Source organism: Lissotriton helveticus, chromosome 1_1 (genome assembly GCF_964261635.1).
Source record: "Lissotriton helveticus chromosome 1_1, aLisHel1.1, whole genome shotgun sequence".
NCBI classification, from domain to species: Eukaryota; Metazoa; Chordata; class Amphibia; order Caudata; family Salamandridae; genus Lissotriton; species Lissotriton helveticus.
Genome location: NC_136057.1, coordinates 313,445,555 through 313,460,859, shown reverse-complemented (window position 1 = coordinate 313,460,859; position 15,305 = coordinate 313,445,555).

Genomic DNA, 15,305 nt, shown 5'->3' with positions numbered 1-15,305 from the left:
ACAAGTGGAGTGGGCCCCACACTATTGTTGAACAGAAGGGAGAGGTCACCTTTTTCGTAGATCTTGGAACTCCCAGGAGCCCCCATAGGGTGCTTCATGTCAACAGACTGAAACCATATGTTGACTGGGTAGACATGGGCTTGCTCATGGCTACTGATGAAGGACAGGAGGAAGAGAGTGACCCTCTCCCAGGCCTGCTCCCTCAGAGCACTGATGATGGATCCATTGATGGAGTAACCTTGGAATATAGCCTCACTGATCAGTAACAAACTGATTGCAGACAAGTTCTACAACAGTTCAGACAGATGTTTTCACTGACTCCAAGTCGGACTAACTGGTGCACTCATGAAGTGGACACTGGGGACAGTCTGCCTGTTAAAAGTAAGATTTACAGGCAACAATTTACAGGGACTGTATCAGGACAGAAGTCCAGAAAATGCTGGATCTGGGAGTGATTGAACCTTCAGATAGCCCTTGGGCTAGTCCAGTAGTCCCAGTACCCAAACCTCACACCCAGGGTGGTAAGAGAGAGATGAGGTTTTGTGTAGACTGCAGAGGTCTCAATGCAGTCACTGGGACTGATGCCTATCCAATACCAAGAGCAGATGAGCTTATAGACACTTTGGCCTCAGCCAAGTTTCTCAGCACATTTGATCTAACAGCTGGCTACTGGCAGATCAGACTAGCTGGTGATGCAAAGTCAAAAACAGCATTCTCAACCCCTAGTGGACATTATCAATTTGTGGTAATGCCCTTTGGTCTGAAGAATGCACCTGCCACTTTTCAAAGTCCTAACAGGCCTGGAAGACTACTATGCATCTTATCTTGATGATATTGCTGTCTTTAGCTCCACCTGGTAGGATCACCTGGTCCACCTGCAATATGTTTTGGAGGCCCTGCAAAAAGAAGGCCTATCTATCAAGGCTACCAAGTGCCTGATAGGTCAGAGTCAGGTTGTGTACCTGGGTCACCTTGTAGGTGGAGGCCAGGTTCAACCATTGCAGAGTAAAATCCAGACCATAATGGACTGGGTTGCTCCAACTACCCAGACTCAGGTCTGAGCTTTCTTGGGCCTGACTGGGTACTATAGGAGATTTGTGAAGAGGTATGGATCCATTGTGACACCCCTGAATGACTTAACTTCCAAAATAATGCCTAAGAAAGTTCAGTGGACAGTCAGCTGTCAAAAAGGCATTTGATGACCTGAAGCAGGCCATGTGCACTGCACAAATTCTGCAAAGTCCTAACTACTCCAAAGAATTCAGTGTCCAAACATATGCATCTGAGTTGGGGGTAGGGGCTGTGCTGTCACAATTGAATGATGAAGGTCAGGACCAGCCAGTAGCTTTTCTTAGCAGAAGGCTGACCCCTACAGAGAAATGTTGGTCAGCTATTGAGAGGGAGGCCTTTGCTGTGGTTTGGGCTCTGAAGAAGCTGAGGCCTACTTGTTTGGCACTCACTTCACAGTTCAGACAGACCATAAGGCCCTCGTATGGCTAAAACAGATGAATGGTTGAAAACCCCAAACTTCTCAGGTGGTCCATTTCCCTACAGGGGATGGACTATACAGTGGAACATAGACCTGGGAGTAACCATGCCAATGCAGATGGACTCTCCATATATTTCCACTTAGAACCTGAAGACTCAACTGGTCAAGGTTAGTTTAATGTCCCTGCGTTTGGGGGGGTTGTGTAGGAGAGTAGGATCTGCTTCCTATGGTTACCCCCACTTTTTGCTGTGTTTCACTGGTTTATTGACTTTAGTCTGGCTGTGGCCCTGCTAATCAGGACCCCAGCCTAGCTGTTCTCTCTCTAAATTTTTTGCATGTACATTAGGTACACACCAGTTTGGTTACTGGGTTACCCTTGTGAGTCCCTAGTATATGGTACCTTAGGTACCAAGGGCATAGGTACCCCAGAGGCCTACCAGGGGCTGAAGCATGTTTTATGTCACCCTTGGAAAGCCCTCCAAAATGGCCCCACAGGTCTGCACTTGCAGCCTGGGTAAGGTGGTGTAAGCACCCCTTACTGGGATATAGTATACCTATATCTACCATTTAAAACTGACACATATTAACTTATAAGTCACTCCTATGGCAGGCCTCGACAATCCTGAAGGAAGAGTGTTTGGTTTTGTGTGAGAGGGTGCCTTAGCATGAGCTAAGCCCCTCTGCAGCTTTCGGAATCCCTTCCTTATAGCTGTTATGTGATATGGCCATACCATATACTCTTAAGGGCATTATAATCCTCGTGGTTTATCCTAACTTTGGTCTGGCTTTATCAAAACATGTTGTGTTTGGTGTCAAACACTTAGGAATACTACCCCCCCCCCTTCCAGTTCTGGCAGTGGGGGTAGCATTCCACCCTTCTAGAGGGAAAAGACATGTAACTTTCCCGGTAATAGTTTAAAAGAGTCTCAGCATCACAAGATGGATGCTGCTGCCACAGACACGAGTCTGACCTCCTGCTGCTGGACAAAACTCCAGCAGAGGAGGCCTGGACAATAGGTTTCCTGTCAAGGGAGGTGCCAGCACCTACCTAGACAGGCTTTAGTGTATTGGGGCAGGGTGGGTTGCATTCAGTGAATGCTTTTTCAGACACTGCCTGGGGCACACAAGGTGCCCCATGCATTTCCCAGTCCAAACCGGTTGCTGGGGCACTCAGCCCCAGCTCTGGTGCGAAACTGGACAAAGGGGAAGGGGTATAACCACCCCTCCCCAGGTCCTCCCATAGGTGGGACCCTAGAGTTAGTCCAACCCCTAAATTTAGTATAAGTGTAGGAACCCAGTCCCTAGGGCTTTAGATTACCCTGGATGAAACTCTGAAGAAGAAATCTTGGTCCTTCGACATTCCATATCGACGGGAAGACGGAAGAAATCTCCCTTGGGTTCAAGGAGTGACCCCCCTGTTCAAACAGGCACCAAAGAAGCATCTTGTCAGTCTGCATTTTCGAGGCTCCCGCCGGATCCCAAAAAATCTGCGACACAGGACACAGACTTCCAGACATCTAAGAGGCCGACACGAGTCCCCAGCAAAGCTGAGACCTGTAGCTATCACGAGAGACGTGGGACCGGAACTCCTGGACATCCTGCAAGTGCACCTACTTCCTGAAGTTTTCCGAAGTTGTGCATTGGGCTATTTGTTGTCCTGGCCCGAGCACCTTTTGCACCGAAGCTGCGAGGCCTGCACTCCACGACTGTTCCATGGGCACCGCTTTCTTCACCGCAGCTCAAGGCTCCTTTGCGATATCTAGTCCGTTGGCTAGTGGGTCCCCACGAAGGACAATCCTTTGTGTCTTGGGCTTTTCTGGTTGCTCCAGTTGTGCCCTGACTCCCCTCCAAAGGGTTAGTCCCTCAGACCTTGCTGATTTGCACGAAGCCAATCTTGTCATCTTGCGTGGGTTGCTGTTGCCAAGGCTTGTTGTGTTCAATACGGATACCGACGCTGCAGCACTCGACATCCGACATGGGACAGCTTGAATCCAGCTCCTGGTTGTCACCAACACCTCCTGGTCCTCGTGGCTGAAGAGTCAAGCTTCACCTACTTCACCTTAAAGCACCCGACATCGGTTGGCACCTTCCTGTCGCCATCCTGGTTCCTGGCTTGTGACCCAGACTCTGTCCCCTCTGCTTTCAGATTCTTCAGACCTCTGATTCACACTTTTCCTTTGGTCGCCTGCAGCACTTCTTTGCAGCTCTCCATTGAAAACGATGACAAAACCAGACATGAAAAGACAACTATGCAACCGGCTTCCCTGGGTGAGGTAACACGAGTACTTCGGTGCTCCCGTGGGTTTTGACTCTCGAAGTGTCCAGTACTGAAGGGTTTCCACCGTAGTCCACTCCTAGGTGTCCCTAATCTCTAACTTTGTAACTTAAACTTTCTCCATAGAAGTCAATAGTGATTTGCGGCTGTGTTTAGACACTGCACGCGTCCCCCGTGGGTCTCCTGGTCCCTAACTTGGGTGGTTCCTGGTTGCCCCAGTGGTTCTACAGGCCCTAGGCCTCACTTGTAACTCTCACATGGTTCTTATACCACTATTTTAGTATATGATTTGGGAGGCCCCTCGGGCAAAACGTATACTGTGCTATTTACTGTGTGCTATTTAAAGTTCTTGTATTGTACTTTTGCCTCTAGCCTCATAAAGAGACTAGAGGGGTTGTGTTTAGAATAAATACATATATTTTAAATATATACCTTGTGTGGTGTACGTTCATTAGATCATTCAAGTGATTATAGACTGGTAACACAAGCTGCTTTACATTCCTTCAAGACTTAGCCTGAAGGCTGCTCCCCAAAGCTACCACTAGGATAGCTTTCTATAAAGGTTGTCTTAAACCTACCATCAATAAGGGTCGTTTGGACTGGTGCAAGGTGCCCACTAGAATAGTGGACTTCATATGCCAGGCCAACTTCTCACATTGGTGTGCAGCATGTGGAATTCCAGCTTGCATTGTTTTAGCAGATAATCTTGAGAATATCATTTGAAAAATCACTAAAGGTACCATAGGTACATATAATAAAAGCTTAGAATACAGTAAGTTCTACTGAACTTAAGAGTTGTGTGTCAAGGGCCTAGCACACCCTTCCTACAACTCAAAAGAGGTTTAGTAGGAAACCAAATAGTGTAGGTAGGTGCATAAACCACACCTCACTAGAGTAATGTCTTCAAAGGAGGGACCCAGTGGATCTGCTCCAGATGCCAGTCAAGGACAGGTATCTAAGTATGACACATTTCCTTTCCAAGTGTTAAGGACTTTGTGTGCCATGTGAAAATTGAAGCCAGGACAGAATCCCAATACACAACACCTTATAGAGGTGTTAATGCTTGATGACTTTAAGAAAGCATCCTAAAAAGGTAGGCAGTGGGGTGGGTACATCAGAAGAAGAGAACACTGGTGAGTTACCTCACCAGGACTCTGATGATGATGTAGACCAGGTAGATGTCAGTGACCTAAACCTGGGGAATCCAGATCTTCCTGGGGATGAAGAAGGCCAAAGAGGCCCTCTCTTTGTCCCCTCAGGTAGACTTGGTGGTGTGCCTAGAAGAGAAAGGTCTCCTTCCCAGGAGTCCAATCATTCTGGTACATCTGTAGGGTCTTCTGCCTCTGCTCATAGGAGGGGTACCTCACTTGAGAAGAGGGAGCATAATGCTAGGATGAGAGAAGCTCAGCTTAGGATAAGGAGACAAGACATAGCCCTAGAAAAGGAGACCCTAGCTCTTGAAAGAGAGAGAAAAAAGATGGGACTAGAGTCCCATAGTGGCAGCAATATCCCTAGTGGTAGGGATAGGTCTTATGACCATAGAAACTTAAACAAGAGTGTCCCTCCTTATCAGACTGTGGATGACATCCACAAATGAATTACTGCACTGGAGAGGGCCTGCAAAGTACAGAAGGTACCCCAGGAACAGTGGGCAGCTATCTTGTGGCTCTCCTTTGCAGAAAATGGTAGAGATAGGCTCGTCACTTTAAGAGAAGAGGATGCTGATGATTACAAGGTCCTGGAGAGTGCTCTGATAGATGGGTTTGGCTTTACCACTGAACAGTACAGGATACCATTCAGAGACACCCAGAAGGACCAGACTCAGGACTGGATTGACTTTGTAGGTTGTGCTACTAAGGCTCTGGAGTGCTGGTTACTGGGCAGTAAAGCGTGTGACCATACAGGATTGTATAATCTGATCGTGAGAGAACAAATTCTTAATAACTGTCAGAACCAGCTGTTGCATCAGCACTTGGTCGACTCTGATCTGACCTCTCCCCAAGAATTGGGAAAGAAGGCAGACAAATGGGTCAGAACCAGGGTGAAGCCGAAGGTACAGAACCAAGGTGGTGACCAAAAGAAGCAAGATCAAAAGGGTGGGGAGAGAGGTAAAGACTAGAAGTCTTCACAAGGTCCCCAAAAAGCTTCTAATGGTGGGGGTCCCCAATCCAAAAAGAAAGATGGCCCAAAGAAACCATGGTGCAATTTTTTGAAGAATAATAGTCACTGGACTAGTGATTGCACCAGAAAGGAGACAGATCCAGCCACCATTGCCCCTAAGGCAACTGTTCAGCTACAAGTGGTGGTTCCCAGGGTGTAGTAGGGTTAACCCTGGGATTTGAGATGGACCATGGCCTAGTCAGAGTGCCAACTCAAGCTGTTTTAATCTGTAATGGAAGCATGGACATGACCTCCTCTGTGAGTCCCAGTAATCTGGGCAAGTACAGACAAACACCTTTAATTAATGATAAAAAGGCTGAGGCCTACATGGACACAGGGGCAAGTGTCACAATGGTGACACCAGACTTTGTGAACCCTGGACAAGCCATACTTGGTGAGACTTACCAAGTGATCAACGCCAGCAATGTCAGGACTACCCATGCCATGGCAGTTGTTGATTTCTCCTGGGGAGGGGTAACTGGCCTAAGAAGGTTGTGATCAGTGAAGACATCCCTGTAGAATGTTTGCTTGGCAATGATTTGGAAACTTCAGCCTGGTCTGAAGTGGAGTTGAGGACCCATGCAGCAATGCTTGGAATTCCTGCACATGTGTTTGCTGTGATTAGTCACAGGTCCAAAAGTCTAACACTTGATAGGCAATGGATTCTAGAATAATGGATAAGTTGCCTACCAAGAAAAGGAGCAGTAGGATTAAGGCAGTGCCTTCCCCCTGACTCAGACTGAGGATCAGCCTTCTGAGGAAGCTTATTGTGAGCCTGAAGAAGGAACTGTCCCAGACGAGCTTGAATCTGATCAGGTTGAGTTCTTGGGGACAGGGGGCCCTTCCATGGCAGTTCTGAGTCAGGCGCAGTTGAACTGCCCTTCTCTTGAACCCCTCACACTGCAACCTGCTGCTGAGGCTGCTGGGAATGCTAGTGGCATCCATAAAATGTACTGGGATGATGGACTCCTGTATTCAGAGAGTAGAGACCCAAAGCCTGGTGCAGGCAGGAGGTTGGTCTTACCTTTGGTATTCAGGGGCTTCCTATTGACACTAGCCCATGATAATCCCTTAGCAGGGCACCTAGGCCAGAACAAGACTTGGGACAGAATTGTCCCTCACTTTCACTGGCCCCACATGTCTGAAGACACCAAGGAGTTTTGTCGCTCCTGTGTAACCTGCCAAGCCAGTGGTAAAGCAGGTGGCACTACAAAAGCCCCCCTTATACCACTACCTTTGGTGGGGGCTCCCTTTGAACATGTAGGTATTGACATTGCGGGACCAATGGAACCCCAAACTGCATCTGGGCACAGGTGTATCCTAGTGGTAGTGGATCATGCCACTAGGTACCCAAAGACAATCCCCCTTAGGACCACTACAGTACCTGTTGTGGCAAGAGCCCTCTTGGGAGTTTTCTCAAGAGTGGGTTTCCCTAAGGAGGTAGTATATGACAGAGGTGCAAACTTTATGTCTAGCTACTTGACCTCAATGTGGAAGGAGTGTGGAGTGAACTATAAGTTCACCACACCCGATCATCCACAATGCAATGATTTAGTTGAAAGGTTCAACAAAACCTTAAAGGGTATGATTAAGGGTCTCCCAGAAAACCTCAGGCGGAGATGGGATATCCTGCTACCCTGCCTTTTGTTTGCATACAGGGAGGTTCCACAGAAGGGGGTTGGTTACAGCCCATTTGAACTTCTGTTTGGGCACCCTGTTAGAGGACCCCCTAAACAGGATATTTTGGACTATGTACTTGGTCTCCGCTCCCAGATGGCTGAGTACATGAAAAAGGCAACTAAAAACCTTGAGGCTAACCAGGAATTACAGAAAGTCTGGCATGACCAAAAGACTGTACTGACTGTTTACCAGCCAGGACAGAAAGTGTGGGTGTTGGAGCCTGTGGCCCCAGCAGCTCTCCAATACAAGTGGAGTGGGCCCCACACTATTGTTGAACAGAAGGGAGAGGTCACCTTTTTCGTAGATCTTGGAACTCCCAGGAGCCCCCATAGGGTGCTTCATGTCAACAGACTGAAACCATATGTTGACTGGGTAGACATGGGCTTGCTCATGGCTACTGATGAAGGACAGGAGGAAGAGAGTGACCCTCTCCCAGGCCTGCTCCCTCAGAGCACTGATGATGGATGCATTGATGGAGAAACCTTGGAATATAGCCTCACTGATCAGTAACAAACTGATTGCAGACAAGTTCTACAACAGTTCAGACAGATGTTTTCACTGACTCCAAGTCAGACTAACTGGTGCACTCATGAAGTGGACACTGGGGACAGTCTGCCTGTTAAAAGTAAGATTTACAGGCAACAATTTACAGGGACTGTATCAGGACAGAAGTCCAGAAAATGCTGGATCTGGGAGTGATTGAACCTTCAGATAGCCCATGGGCTAGTCCAGTAGTCCCAGTACCCAAACCTCACACCCAGGGTGGTAAGAGAGAGATGAGGTTTTGTGTAGACTGCAGAGGTCTCAATGCAGTCACTGGGACTGATGCCTATCCAATACCAAGAGCAGATGAGCTTATAGACACTTTGGCCTCAGCCAAGTTTCTCAGCACATTTGATCTAACAGCTGGCTACTGGCAGATCAGACTAGCTGGTGATGCAAAGTCAAAAACAGCATTCTCAACCCCTAGTGGACATTATCAATTTGTGGTAATGCCCTTTGGTCTGAAGAATGCACCTGCCACTTTTCAAAGTCCTAACAGGCCTGGAAGACTACTATGCATCTTATCTTGATGATATTGCTGTCTTTAGCTCCACCTGGTAGGATCACCTGGTCCACCTGCAATATGTTTTGGAGGCCCTGCAAAAAGAAGGCCTATCTATCAAGGCTACCAAGTGCCTGATAGGTCAGAGTCAGGTTGTGTACCTGGGTCACCTTGTAGGTGGAGGCCAGGTTCAACCATTGCAGAGTAAAATCCAGACCATAATGGACTGGGTTGCTCCAACTACCCAGACTCAGGTCTGAGCTTTCTTGGGCCTGACTGGGTACTATAGGAGATTTGTGAAGAGGTATGGATCCATTGTGACACCCCTGAATGACTTAACTTCCAAAATAATGCCTAAGAAAGTTCAGTGGACAGTCAGCTGTCAAAAAGGCATTTGATGACCTGAAGCAGGCCATGTGCACTGCACCAATTCTGCAAAGTCCTAACTACTCCAAAGAATTCAGTGTCCAAACATATGCATCTGAGTTGGGGGTAGGGGCTGTGCTGTCACAATTGAATGATGAAGGTCAGGACCAGCCAGTAGCTTTTCTTAGCAGACGGCTGACCCCTACAGAGAAATGTTGGTCAGCTATTGAGAGGGAGGCCTTTGCTGTGGTTTGGGCTCTGAAGAAGCTGAGGCCCACTTGTTTGGCACTCACTTCACAGTTCAGACAGACCATAAGGCCCTCGTATGGCTAAAACAGATGAATGGTTGAAAACCCCAAACTTCTCAGGTGGTCCATTTCCCTACAGGGGATGGACTATACAGTGGAACATAGACCTGGGAGTAACCATGCCAATGCAGATGGACTCTCCATATATTTCCACTTAGAACCTGAAGACTCAACTGGTCAAGGTTAGTTTAATGTCCCTGCGTTTGGGGGGGTTGTGTAGGAGAGTAGGATCTGCTTCCTATGGTTACCCCCACTTTTTGCTGTGTTTCACTGGTTTATTGACTTTAGTCTGGCTGTGGCCCTGCTAACCAGGACCCCAGCCTAGCTGTTCTCTCTCTAAATTGTTTGCATGTACATTAGGTACACACCAGTTTGGTTACTGGGTTACCCTTGTGAGTCCCTAGTATATGGTACCTTAGGTACCAAGGGCATAGGTACCCCAGAGGCCTACCAGGGGCTGAAGCATGTTTTATGTCACCCTTGGAAAGCCCTCCAAAATGGCCCCACAGGTCTGCACTTGCAGCCTGGGTAAGGTGGTGTAAGCACCCCTTACTGGGATATAGTATACCTATATCTACCATTTAAAACTGACACATATTAACTTATAAGTCACTCCTATGGCAGGCCTCGACAATCCTGAAGGAAGAGTGTTTGGTTTTGTGTGAGAGGGTGCCTTAGCATGAGCTAAGCCCCTCTGCAGCTTTCGGAATCCCTTCCTTATAGCTGTTATGTGATATGGCCATACCATATACTCTTAAGGGCATTATAATCCTCGTGGTTTATCCTAACTTTGGTCTGGCTTTATCAAAACATGTTGTGTTTGGTGTCAAACACTTAGGAATACTACCCCCCCCCTCTTCCAGTTCTGGCAGCGGGGGTAGCATTCCACCCTTCTAGAGGGAAAAGACATGTAACTTTCCCGGTAATAGTTTAAAAGAGTCTCAGCATCACAAGATGGATGCTGCTGCCACAGACACGAGTCTGACCTCCTGCTGCTGGACAAAAGTCCAGCAGAGGAGGCCTGGACAATAGGTTTCCTGTCAAGGGAGGTGCCAGCACCTACCTAGACAGGCTTTAGTGTATTGGGGCAGGGTGGGTTGCATTCAGTGAATGCTTTTTCAGACACTGACAGGGGCACACAAGGTGCTCCATGCATTTCCCAGTCCAAACCGGTTGCTGGGGCACTCAGCCCCAGCTCTGGTGCGAAACTGGACAAAGGGGAAGGGGTATAACCACCCCTCCCCAGGTCCTCCCATAGGTGGGACCCTAGAGTTAGTCCAACCCCTAAATTTAGTATAAGTGTAGGAACCCAGTCCCTAGGGCTTTAGATTACCCTGGATGAAACTCTGAAAAAGAAATCTTGGTCCTTCGACATTCCATATCGACGGGAAGACGGAAGAAATCTCCCTTGGGTTCAAGGAGTGACCCCCCTGTTCAAACAGGCACCAAAGAAGCATCTTGTCAGTCTGCATTTTCGAGGCTCCCGCCGGATCCCAAAAAATCTGCGACACAGGACACAGACTTCCAGACATCTAAGAGGCCGACACGAGTCCCCAGCAAAGCTGAGACCTGTAGCTATCACGAGAGACGTGGGACCGGAACTCCTGGACATCCTGCAAGTGCACCTACTTCCTGAAGTTTTCCGAAGTTGTGCATTGGGCTATTTGTTGTCCTGGCCCGAGCACCTTTTGCACCGAAGCTGCGAGGCCTGCACTCCACGACTGTTCCATGGGCACCGCTTTCTTCACCGCAGCTCAAGGCTCCTTTGCGATATCTAGTCCGTTGGCTAGTGGGTCCCCACGAAGGACAATCCTTTGTGTCTTGGGCTTTTCTGGTTGCTCCAGTTGTGCCCTGACTCCCCTCCAAAGGGTTAGTCCCTCAGACCTTGCTGATTTGCACGAAGCCAATCTTGTCATCTTGCGTGGGTTGCTGTTGCCAAGGCTTGTTGTGTTCAATACGGATACCGACGCTGCAGCACTCGACATCCGACATGGGACAGCTTGAATCCAGCTCCTGGTTGTCACCAACACCTCCTGGTCCTCGTGGCTGAAGAGTCAAGCTTCACCTACTTCACCTTAAAGCACCCGACATCGGTTGGCACCTTCCTGTCGCCATCCTGGTTCCTGGCTTGTGACCCAGACTCTGTCCCCTCTGCTTTCAGATTCTTCAGACCTCTGATTCACACTTTTCCTTTGGTCGCCTGCAGCACTTCTTTGCAGCTCTCCATTGAAAACGATGACAAAACCAGACATGAAAAGACAACTATGCAACCGGCTTCCCTGGGTGAGGTAACACGAGTACTTCGGTGCTCCCGTGGGTTTTGACTCTCGAAGTGTCCAGTACTGAAGGGGTTCCACCGTAGTCCACTCCTAACTGTCCCTAATCTTTAACTTTGTAACTTAAACTTTCTCCATAGAAGTCAATGGTGATTCGCGGCTGTGTTTAGACAATGCACGCGTCCCCCGTGGGCCTCCTGCGTCCCTACCTTGGGTGGTTTCTGGTTGCCCCAGCGATTCTACAGGCCCTAGGCCTCACTTGTAACTCTCACATGGTTCTTATACCACTATTTTAGTATATGGTTTGAGAGGCCCCTAGTGTGTGCTATTTAAAGTTCTTGTATTGTACTTTTGCCTCTAGCCACATAAAGAGACTAGAGGGGTTGTGTTTAGAATAAATATATATATCTATACTAATATAATAAAGAGAGAGCCCAAACCTTTGAGGCGGGTAATCTCAGGAACCATAGCACCAATCACAACACCCAATACAGCGTTGGAAAGGGCAGTTGCAGTAGAAGGACATAGACTATGCAGACGCCCACCATATACATTTAAAAGGTAAAAGAACCGTGCCAGCAAAGTAGTCCCTTCTGGGCGTGTCTGCGTTGTGCTGTGGGCGTGACAAACGCTGGTGGCGTGTGGTACGTTCTGCCCTTCATGTCATGTCTCATATCGTGTGCTGTGGGCGTGTGCTGGGGGCGTGGGCGTGTGCGGGGCGCGGGATTACGGAAAAAAAAGCGAGCGTTGTGCCCAATATTTCATTGGTTTTTTTCCCAGGTTCTGTACATTCCAGCTCCAAGTGTCCACCCTGCTCCCTTTAAATACCCCTGCACCCCATAATCATAACCCACCCTTACTCCTTAAAATACCCCAACACCCTTAAACACTAACCCATCTTAACCCTATAAATACCCCTGTACCTCAAAACCCAAACCTACCCCTGAACCCTAAAAATACCCCTTACCCCAAAACCCAAACCTAGCCCTGAACCCTAAAAATACCCCTGTACCCCAAAACCCAAACCTACCCCTGAACCCTAAAAATACCCCTATACCCCAAAACCCAAACCTAGCCCTGAACCATAAAAATGCCCCTGTACCCCAAAACCCAAACCTAGCCCTGAACCCTTAAAATACTCCTGTACCCCAAAACCCAAACCTACCCCTGAACCCTAAAAATACCCCTGTACCCCTAAACCCAAACCTAGCCCTGAACCCTAAAAATACCCCTGTACCCCAAAACCCATACCTATCCCTAAACCCTAAAACTACCCCTGTACCCCATAACCCAAAACTATATCTGAACCCTTAAAATACCCAAACACCCCAAAACATATACCTCAGTTCCCCAAAACATATACCCCTATACCCATACTTACCTTATCCAAACATTTTAAAAAATCATGCTTTTACCATTCATGCATTTACAACAAATTTCATTGTAAATGTATGTGAGGTAAAAGCATATAAAATGTAATGCCATGTGTTATAATGGCATTGCGGAGTCATGGTACTTTCGTAATGAACGTATGCGGAGTCATGGTATGCCGAAAGAAAGTTGCAGAATAATGGGTGTTTACCCTCCCCCGGTAAGTACATTGGTGGCAAGGCGGCCCACATCTCCAGCAACATACTCATATTTCACCACCGTTTTAAAAAATGCACAGGTCTCTCTCATCGATGGCCAGCACCGACATACACTTTTAGACACACCTCCCGCCACAAGTTCTAGAATTGCGAACTTTAGACCTGGGCAGCTACGTTCGAATCTCGGCATCAGCTCAACATCCTGTGATTCCAGGCAAATCGCTTTGTCTCCCCGTGCCTACCATAAATGAATGTGTTCTTCTGTAATGTAAATTGTGCTCATACCATGTTGTCGAGTTTGCGCTATATAATATTGCAAAGAAAAATAAAGTAGGGAAACTCGAGTTCACACACTATTGAACGCGCACTCTTAAGTGCATCAGCAGTGCACTGTGAATCGGAGCGTTTCACAGGCCTGTCACAGATAAGAAATGCTATCAAAACGAAATCCTACAAATCAATATACTACTGGTGCAGCAATTCATACCCGGACAACGTCGGGACGGGCTGCTAGTTTTATATATATATACCTTGTGTGGTGTACTTTAATTTGATCATTCAAGAGATTATAGACTGGTAAAACAATCTGCTTTACATTCCTTCAAGACTTAGCCTGAAGGCTGCTCTCCACAGCTACCACTAGGATAGCTTTCTATAAAGGTTGTCTTAAACCTACCATCAATAAGTGTCGTTTGGACTGGTGCAAGGTTCCCACTAGAATAGTGGACATCATATGCCAGGCCAACTTCTCACACCTACTTGGTGGACTTGCGGTCTCCTAGGAACCCCTTGCGGGTCCAGCATTTGAACCGCCTGAAGCCCCACTTGGAGAGGTCCGAAGTGGTCATGCTCTTAGCGACAGATGCGGGAATGGAGGAGGAGACTGAGCCTCTCCCGGACCTCCTGTCGGCAACAGAGCTAGATGGGTCAGTGGATGGTGTCAACCTCTCTTCCACCCTGACCCCTGACCAACAGAGTGACTGTCACCATCTGCTGGGACAGTTTTCTGATTTGTTCTCCCTGGTTCCCGGTGTCACAGATTGGTGCGCCAATGATGTGGACAAGGTAGACAGCCCACCTGTGAAGCACAAAACTTACAAGGTGGCTGACAGGGTGAGAGCTTGAATCAAGAAGGAGGTCTCCAAAATGCTTGTGTTAGGGGTGATTGAGTCCTCTAACAGTTCTAGGGCCAGCCCAGTGGTCTTGGTCCCAAAGGCTGCCGCACCGGGTGCAACACCAGAACTCCGATTTTGTGTGGACTACCGAGGGCTCAATTAAGTCACGAGGACTGACCCGCACCCCATCCCCAGAGCTGACGAGCTCATCGATCGGTTAGGGGCTGCCCAATACCTCAGCAAGTTTGACTTAACGTCTGGGTACTGGCAGACAGCCTTGACTGATGGGGCAAGAGAGAGGTCAGCATTCTCCACACCAGATGGGCACTACCAGTTCCGGGTGATACCCTTTGGGATGAAGAATGCCCCTGCCACCTTTCAGAAGTTGGTCAACCAGGTGTTGGTTAAACTGGACGAGTTCAGTGATGCCTACCTGGACGACATCGCAGTGTTCAGCGCCAGTTGAGAAGAACACCTGCGCCACCTCTGGGAAGTGTTAATGGCGCTGCGGAGGGCAGGCCTCGCGATCAAGGTGAGTAGGTGCCAGATCGGGCAGGGTTCTATGGTGTTTTTGCGACACCAGGTTGGGAGCGGCCAGGTGGCGCCACTACAGCCCAAGATTGAAACCATCCTAGCTTGGGAACCCCTCAAGACCCAGACGGGGATGAGAGATTTTTTAGTACTCACTGGTTATTGTCAAGGGGTATGGCAGCATTGTTGCACCCTTGACGGAGCTGACTTCCAGGAAGCAGCCTAAGAAAGTGATTTGGACTGACACCTGTCAGAAAGCTTTTGAGGCCCTGAAAGCTGCCATGTGCACGACGCCTGTGCTCTTGGCACCCAACTTATCCAGAGAAGTTATTGTTTAGACAGATGCTTCAGAGCATGGTGTGGGGGCTGTTTTGTCACAGATGAATGAGGAGGGCCTAGATCAACCCATAGCCTTCATCAGTAGGAGGTTACTTCCACGGGAACAGAGGTGGAGTGCGATTCAGCGTGAGG